The following is a 7546-nucleotide window of genomic DNA, read 5'->3' as shown; positions in this document are numbered from 1 at the left end:
CACCTTATCCAAAGAATTATTTGGTCAACCACCAGGTGCATTGTAGAATAATGAATCTAATGATAAATTAAAATTAACTTGTATTTTGGTGTTCGTCTTTTCAAAACGAATCCCACATTGAAGTGATATCCATCTTCGAATTTGTCACTCATGTGACCCAAGGCTATTTGGGTTTTCTCGAGTGCAGATCAACCCTGGCAGCTAAACATAGCTTTAGCGATTGTCCCACTTTCAACCAAAAACTGACATCAAGTATTGGATAGAAATCTTTGAAAGAAATTCTGCCAGAATGGTTGACCTTGTTAGTTTATCCAGTGATTAAATTTTTTTAAGAAGTTACAATATATTAAACAAGATTTAATATATTGCATCAAAAACAATTCCCTCGGGCCAGCCAAATAAAAGTTGAGAATGATATCCAGCAGTAACCCTAAGGTTCCCAGCTATTCCTGTATTTATATACCATGGATTATGGTGTCTGTTTGGGGTTTGGTAAAGTACTGATTCAGATAGACCCCAGGGTTTTTATAGCCTTACACAGGACCTTATGCCGAGCTATTCATGCATCCCTTGCTAGTTTTTGTTCTTTTGGTTGTTCATTCTGTTTGCTACAATTTCCACCTGTCACCTGAAAACAGATCCTTTAGGTGAGCCCCATACTAGGAAGATTTTTGCTTAATAGTTCCTTTAAACTGTATTATAACAATTACAATAATAAAAAATTTCCCACGTCTCCCTTTCCCATGCATCTCAAAGAAATAATATTGGAGTCACACTCAAACAAGTGACTGTGATAATGAAAGTTTCTGTTCTTACTCTGCCTGTAGTGAAAAAGATGTTGGATCCCCTCTATGGATAAAACATAAATTTAACATATGTAATACTAAGAGAATGTGTAAAATGCTTCAGACCGCATTATATTTGTATTAATGGTTATGTGAAATATTAAGAGTATGTGTAAAATGCTTCAGACCTTATTATATTTGTATTGTTTTGGTGGTTATGTGACTGAATATGGTTTGGGGTCAGTTATATTTGACAACTTTTGTTTTCTAAATAAAATGTCTTGTGTTTTATTCATTGGTACAGTAGTAGTATGTTGTTCTCTCTCTCTCTCTCTCTCTCTCTCTCTCTCTCTCTCTCTCTCTCTCTCTCTCTCTCTCTCTCTCTCTCTCTCTCTCTCTCTCTCATTATCCCCATAATCCATTCTTGCAGGTATCCACTAACTCCTATAACCACCTATTTATTGGGTGCTCTTGTTGACTTTCAGTTTGTTAATCCAAAAATTTAACACTAAGGACAAGCCTTATGGTCTGTTGCTCAAAATTTCGTGAGCGTTTCTTTTGAGAGTTTCTTTTGAAGTAAACAGGTACTCTGGCACTTGTAGAAGGTAGTGTGGGAAATTATCCGAGGTAAGGTTGAAGTGATCAGCCTTCCTCACCCTCATGAATCAGCAGAAGCAAGCTCTCAAGGTATAGCAGAATCTGGATGTTTATCACTGCTGGTATTTAGGTTATGTATTCATCTTATATTCGTCCCGGGGTGGAAAGACTTACCCTTCATAAGGGGAAGGTGTGTCTGCTTGTAAAACTTGGGCTTCTTGGTGCTTGATGTGTTTGCTTTTGAACAAACAGCCAAGAAGTCTTAACAGGAAATTTCAATATTGAAACTTATTAAGGTCTTACTCATGGTGTAGTTGCCTTTTCATATTGAGATACATAACTTGGATCTCTGCATGATTGAACAATTAGGGCCTTTGTGGAATAATTTGGTTTTTATATGTATGAAAGGGTTTTCATTTTTCTAAAATTAGGATGTTCTGTTGCAAAGTCTCACCTCATATCAGCTCAGTTTCATTAACAGTTTTTATTGTCTAATATGGTTTCTGCACTTTGTAGCTTTTTTCCCATTGACAAGGATGGTTATTGCTATGACTTAAGTGCAGTCTGCTGTAAGTTCGGCCATCATGAATTCCAGTTGTCCTTAGCTTCCCATTGCTTATCGTGCCCCATCAACAGTGTAGCCTGTGTTCTTTTATTTGTGTTCGTAAGGATGAACATCCATGTATGCTGTACCATTATAGCTGCTCTGTTCTCTGAGGAGTAATTTTTCTCACTATGTTTGCCTCTCGTGCTTAGTCAAGTCAGTAATGGATGACTCGGCAACCTTTTGGGTGGTATTTTTGTTTCATATTTTTTTAACCTCTTCCAGTCCTTTGGGAGGAGAGGGCCAGCCTAGCTGAAGAAGATAGGAGTTCTTGTTATTGCAGTAGGACTCTCTTCCTGACCATTTTTTTTTTTTACTGTTCTTGTAGGACTCTTCCTGACCATTTTCTTCTGTGCTTGTCATACATCAGTAGTCCAGCCACACACTGGCAGTGATTCTGGACATCCCTGTAGATCACCCAAGCTGGGCTTCTTTGTAGCCCATGCACCCAGGAACTTGAAAGTGGTTAACTATCTACTGCACTCATGTTGAACTGGATAGGCACTGCATCTCATCATCCCATGGAGCTTTACATATTTGAAGTGTCGTGGAAATGTTACGCCTTCCCCTTCTGATATTTATGATTTGTGAAGATACGACATTACCCTAAACCCACTGTAAGATCTTCCTGAATGGCCACATCCTCACATTCATCAGGAATAACTCAGACTGTAAGGAACTAGAACATTTCTAGTGCTGTTTAGTCCTTTTGTTGCTTGCCCTGAATTCAGGTTAGTCGTGCTAAGAGGTTTTCTGTGAACAGTGCTGTTGCATAGTTCCAGGCTTTCATCCAGTTGTCTTCTCTGTTCTGTCCAGTATCTCTACTGAACAATTATCCTGGTGTGACCATGTTACAAATTGCTAGTCACTATGAATTGTCAGTATGCTAGACTTAACTGCATCTACCACTGAATACGCAAACTTCAGGTTTCAGTATTCATATTGTAGAATAGTGGCTCTCTCTCTCTCTCTCTCTCTCTCTCTCTCTCTCTCTCTCTCTCTCTCTCTCTCTCTCTCTCTCATATTCAGCTTATGTTTCCCCATTATTTAAAGAGTGTGGTAAGACTGTCTGATTAAAAAGTCTCTCTCTCTCTTAGAAATCTCTCTCTCTTTAAAGTTTTAAAATTCTCATAATATCCAGATTTAAAGACGTTGAGATGTCCCAAAAAAAAGTCAGAGATGACCTATTGAAAGCACGAACGTTTTAAAGTTGTAAAATTAAGCAGAATATACCTTTAGAAAGGTTTTGCATTTAAAATGAGCGATGCTTAGAAAACATGCTGAAATGCCAGTTCTCAAAGGTGACCAAGCTTTTAAAAAGGTTAGGCCTATACTTTTTATATGAAAGGACAAAACGAAAGATCAGAGAGTACCCGATTGAGCACGTAGACTAGGCCTATATACAGCCGTTAATTAAAAGTCGTCAAGATTTTCATTTACAGGATGAGGTAAAAAAAACTTACCAATAAAAGAGTTATAGGTTTTGCAGCCTGTTCCAGGCACCTTCATATTTTTGACGTCAAATTTTTATCAAAATTCCAACAATGGTGGCATGACGTGAAGTTCAATCACGTTTATAAACATGGAGACTTAAATTTTGACAATCCAGCCATTTTGACATCAAATCTGACGGCAAAGGTTGTGACGTAATAATGAATATGACGTCACAGTTTGTGACAATCCATCCATTCATGAATGACGTCATAGTTTGACTCCATCCGTTCAAAAATTTTGACGCAATAGGTTTTGACGTAATCCATTTACAAAAATATAATAATGTGACATCATAGTTGACGTAAGCACCCTTGTAAAAGCAAACTGTAGAATATGAGGAAATAAAAACTATAAAATAACCGGACAGCCTTTTATTTAAATCCAAAAAGTAATTATGAGAGGTGGGTTAGGTTACTTTATCAATGAAAGAAATTTGAATTTTTTTTATATATTTCTTGGAGCCAGCATTGCAATGCCCCGAAGGAGGGAATACCCCCAGCAGGTATACAGCCAGTCGGTTAAAACTTCGAAGCCAACCCAAGGGGATTAAGTTTTCTAAGCGGTCAGCTCATTGGCCGAGATGGGAAAAACCTTCTATATCTACTTTCCCCAGATGTATACCATTTTCTGTCTAGGGAGGGCTAGCAGACCCTTTCAAATGTCAAAGAAAACGTAAGTACGGGAAGTCTAAGGTGGTTGTGGTCAAGTTACCACCAAGCTTACGTTCGCTCTCAAGACTATGATTTCGTACTTAAGCAAATGCATGCTTGATAGGAGGTGTCTTATGAGACATGGCGTGAAAAACCGTAGACTTGTACCCCTAGAATTACGTTACGAAATATAATGGTAAAAAAATTCCAAGTCCAGTACTTCTATGGACAACTTAGCAAGAAATCTACGGGGTGTAAACATCCATTCCGACATTCTACTTTCCGTTTTCATTGAGATTCCGCAACAGAAAGTTTCTCTAACGTCACCTTAACTAGAAAATGAGTCGCGTAGTAAACCTTCATAGAAAACCGAGCAGGAACAAGAAGCAAAAGACACTTAGATAAATATATCCCGAACGCGAGAGCCATCTGACCAATTGACTTTGTAGCCTACCTGACAGAATTTTGACTTCGAGAGTTGTAGAGGATCATTTTACTTGTAAATATTAATTGATACGACTATTTTAGCCTTCTTTTCAGAGATACTCATACAGAAAATTGACTTAATTCTTTCCAGTAAGGAGCTGACTAAAATAACTTAGTACATTTTACCGGCCTCACGCAGCCTGTTCCCTGGCACCTTCCTGCATTTTGACGTCAAATTTTATATCAAAATTTCAACAATGGTGGCAAAATTGAAGTTTAATCACGTTTATAAACATGGGAGACTTAAATTTGCCACAGATATAGCCATTTTGACATCAAATCTGACGGCAAAATGCTAAAATGTGTCAGGAGATAGCTCCTGTGACACCCCATCCGATGTAGAAATGCTCTATATGAGTGACTTCAAATTCCTCGATTATTTTCAAAGTTAGTTCCATTTAGTTGAACTTTTTAATACTGAAATGATCCATTTTCACTTAACATTTTTATCATTAGACTTCGTTCCTTCAAAAACCTTTGCCTGACTAACTTTTTCCATGTGAATTTGAGGATTCAATGCGTTTGATACTAACTCGTAAAACGCCTAGCTTCATGATGAGGGCAATTTTTTGCCAAAAAAATGTGCACAAACAATTTTGATATATTTTTTACAGCCTTTTTTGCTGATTAGTTGCCATCTATCTTCAAAATAACAAGTTTGCTGCATTCTCGTATTTTATTAACGTGCTTACTTTATATTTATTAAAAATTTCACTGTAATGTTATTTCAATTGTACTTTTTAGGCTTAGCTTGTTAACCTAACATGCGCAAAATACTTTATTCAGAACTAAATTTTTTAATTTGGTGCTTTTTCTCAGTTTGCATGGTATTTTCGTCTGCAAGATTATTTTCAAAGCAGGGAATATTCATTTATATTCTCAAATGTCTTTCTGAACAACAGAATTACAGGAACTTCACAAATAAACCAAACAAAAGCTAATTAAATTTATTCTATACCAAATTACAAGTCATCCTCTGGTCTTTTGTTACAACAAAAGCGATTAATTACATCAAGACACATACAGTCCCCGCAAAAGCAGACAAACGACCCAAACCCCTTCAGGTTTCCCAAAAAACCACTTCGTCTTAGAGGACCTAAGGACACCATTCAATGTAAGTGATTGAGTCAGGTAAATGGTCAGAGACGTGCAAAGCTAATGTCCTCCTGCCCTGAGTTCTTCCTCCCCCAGCAGGACAGCAGGTCGGACTAACGTCAACCTTCACCGTGCACGCGGACCACCAGGCCAGTTTAGGTTCTGTGTGATGCGTCTTGCAAAAATCCATCCCATTGCCAGGTAATTAGGGAGGAGTGTTCATGAATTGATTAGAAGATGCTTTCGGGTGCTTGAAGGTAGAATGTCTTTTCAAATATTTGAGCTTCCAGTTTTTACAAGGGTATGGAATGCAGTTTTGTGGTGATCACCTGAACAGGCCTGCAAGACTATGCATAGTTTTATATTGTGTTTCACATTGCTCACCAAATAAAAACCTATAAAAATTCTTGCATTTCCATTTCAGAACAGGGCCACGAGACTAGAAATTGCCTACAAATGAAAAATTCCGTTCAATACTGAACATGAAAACCACAATTTCTTGTTGCTCACTGAAACTGGTCTTCGCATTAAAGTTACTAATTAACATACCCACGAGAATAGGTCTACAAGGCACTAAAAACTGCAACTTTGTATTGATCCACCAGCACAGAACCACAGAATAATAGACATTGCCTTTTGAAGCCAGTATTAGTTACAAGTTACAAAAAACTTCATGGAGGATAACTGGTTTTAGTTTAGATATCATACCTGAAGACTTGCCTTTAAAATGCTAATGCTAAACTACTGACAAAATCAGGATTCTATAACTGTTTGATTCTCTAAATCTTAGCTTTTTATCTCAATAAAAATTTCTCACTTAAAGATATTTAGAAAAATAATATATGACTACTAGATTCCTACATTTGTTGCAAATAGTGCTATTATCGAAGGTGGCAGGTCAATTTTCCCCATTTTTTTCTGTTAGTTAAGACAGAGTTACCTACGCTCTTTCCTGTTCCAGTTACTAATTATGCATTTACCAGGTTACTGAACTCCTAATTCTTGACGATGCAGCCACCTTTATATAAAGAATTCCCAGAGAACACTGAATCTCTATTCTTGTGAGTGCCATTAGGCAAAATTCACTTTGGAAATAACAGTATTTCTGTGTAAAAAAAAAAAAAAAAAACTTTCTATGCTAAAAGTTCTCTCTAAATGACAGACTTTGTAAGCAAAGACCCCTGTCAAACTGACTCCACCGAGAAAAAAAGACACGTTTTGGTAAAAACGAAAAAACTCTTGTGACTAAAATCATTTTCTATCGTAAAAACAAAACTACTGCTTTTTGCAAACAATTTCTTCCCATACAAATAAACTTTAGGACAACAAACAAAAACTTCTTCTGGGAGACAAACTCACAAAAATACGTCCTAAGCAAAGGGCTCGTCAAGTGACATATATTGGGTGGTGGGGGTAGAAAACTTGTAAACCAACAGACATTTTAGCTATGATTCACAGACTAGTTCCAGGCAAAACAAAAACCTCACTGAACCAACAGACTTTCTTCACAAAAATTCCATCGAAACTAATACAATTCCTAAGCAACAAACTCTAAAAATGGCACAATTCCTATGCAAAATACCATTCACAGTCAACATATTTTCCAAGCAAAAAACTCCTCCGAAGTGACCCAATTTCCAGGCATAAACACTCTCAAGGACGAGCACAAAGGGAAAAGAAAGAAGCATTTCCAACTAACATACCTCCTGGGCAAAAACCTCTCCCAAAAAAACTTTTTAGCAAAAAACATCTACTGGACTCACACCTTTCGTGCAAAAATCTCTTCTAGTGATACACACTTATGAGGCAAAACTTCTCAAAAAAAAAAAAAAAAA

This window comes from Macrobrachium rosenbergii, chromosome 25 (genome assembly GCF_040412425.1).
Source record: "Macrobrachium rosenbergii isolate ZJJX-2024 chromosome 25, ASM4041242v1, whole genome shotgun sequence".
Classification (NCBI taxonomy): domain Eukaryota; kingdom Metazoa; phylum Arthropoda; class Malacostraca; order Decapoda; family Palaemonidae; genus Macrobrachium; species Macrobrachium rosenbergii.
The sequence above is the reverse complement of the archived record's forward strand: the minus strand, read 5'-3'. Positions refer to the sequence as shown.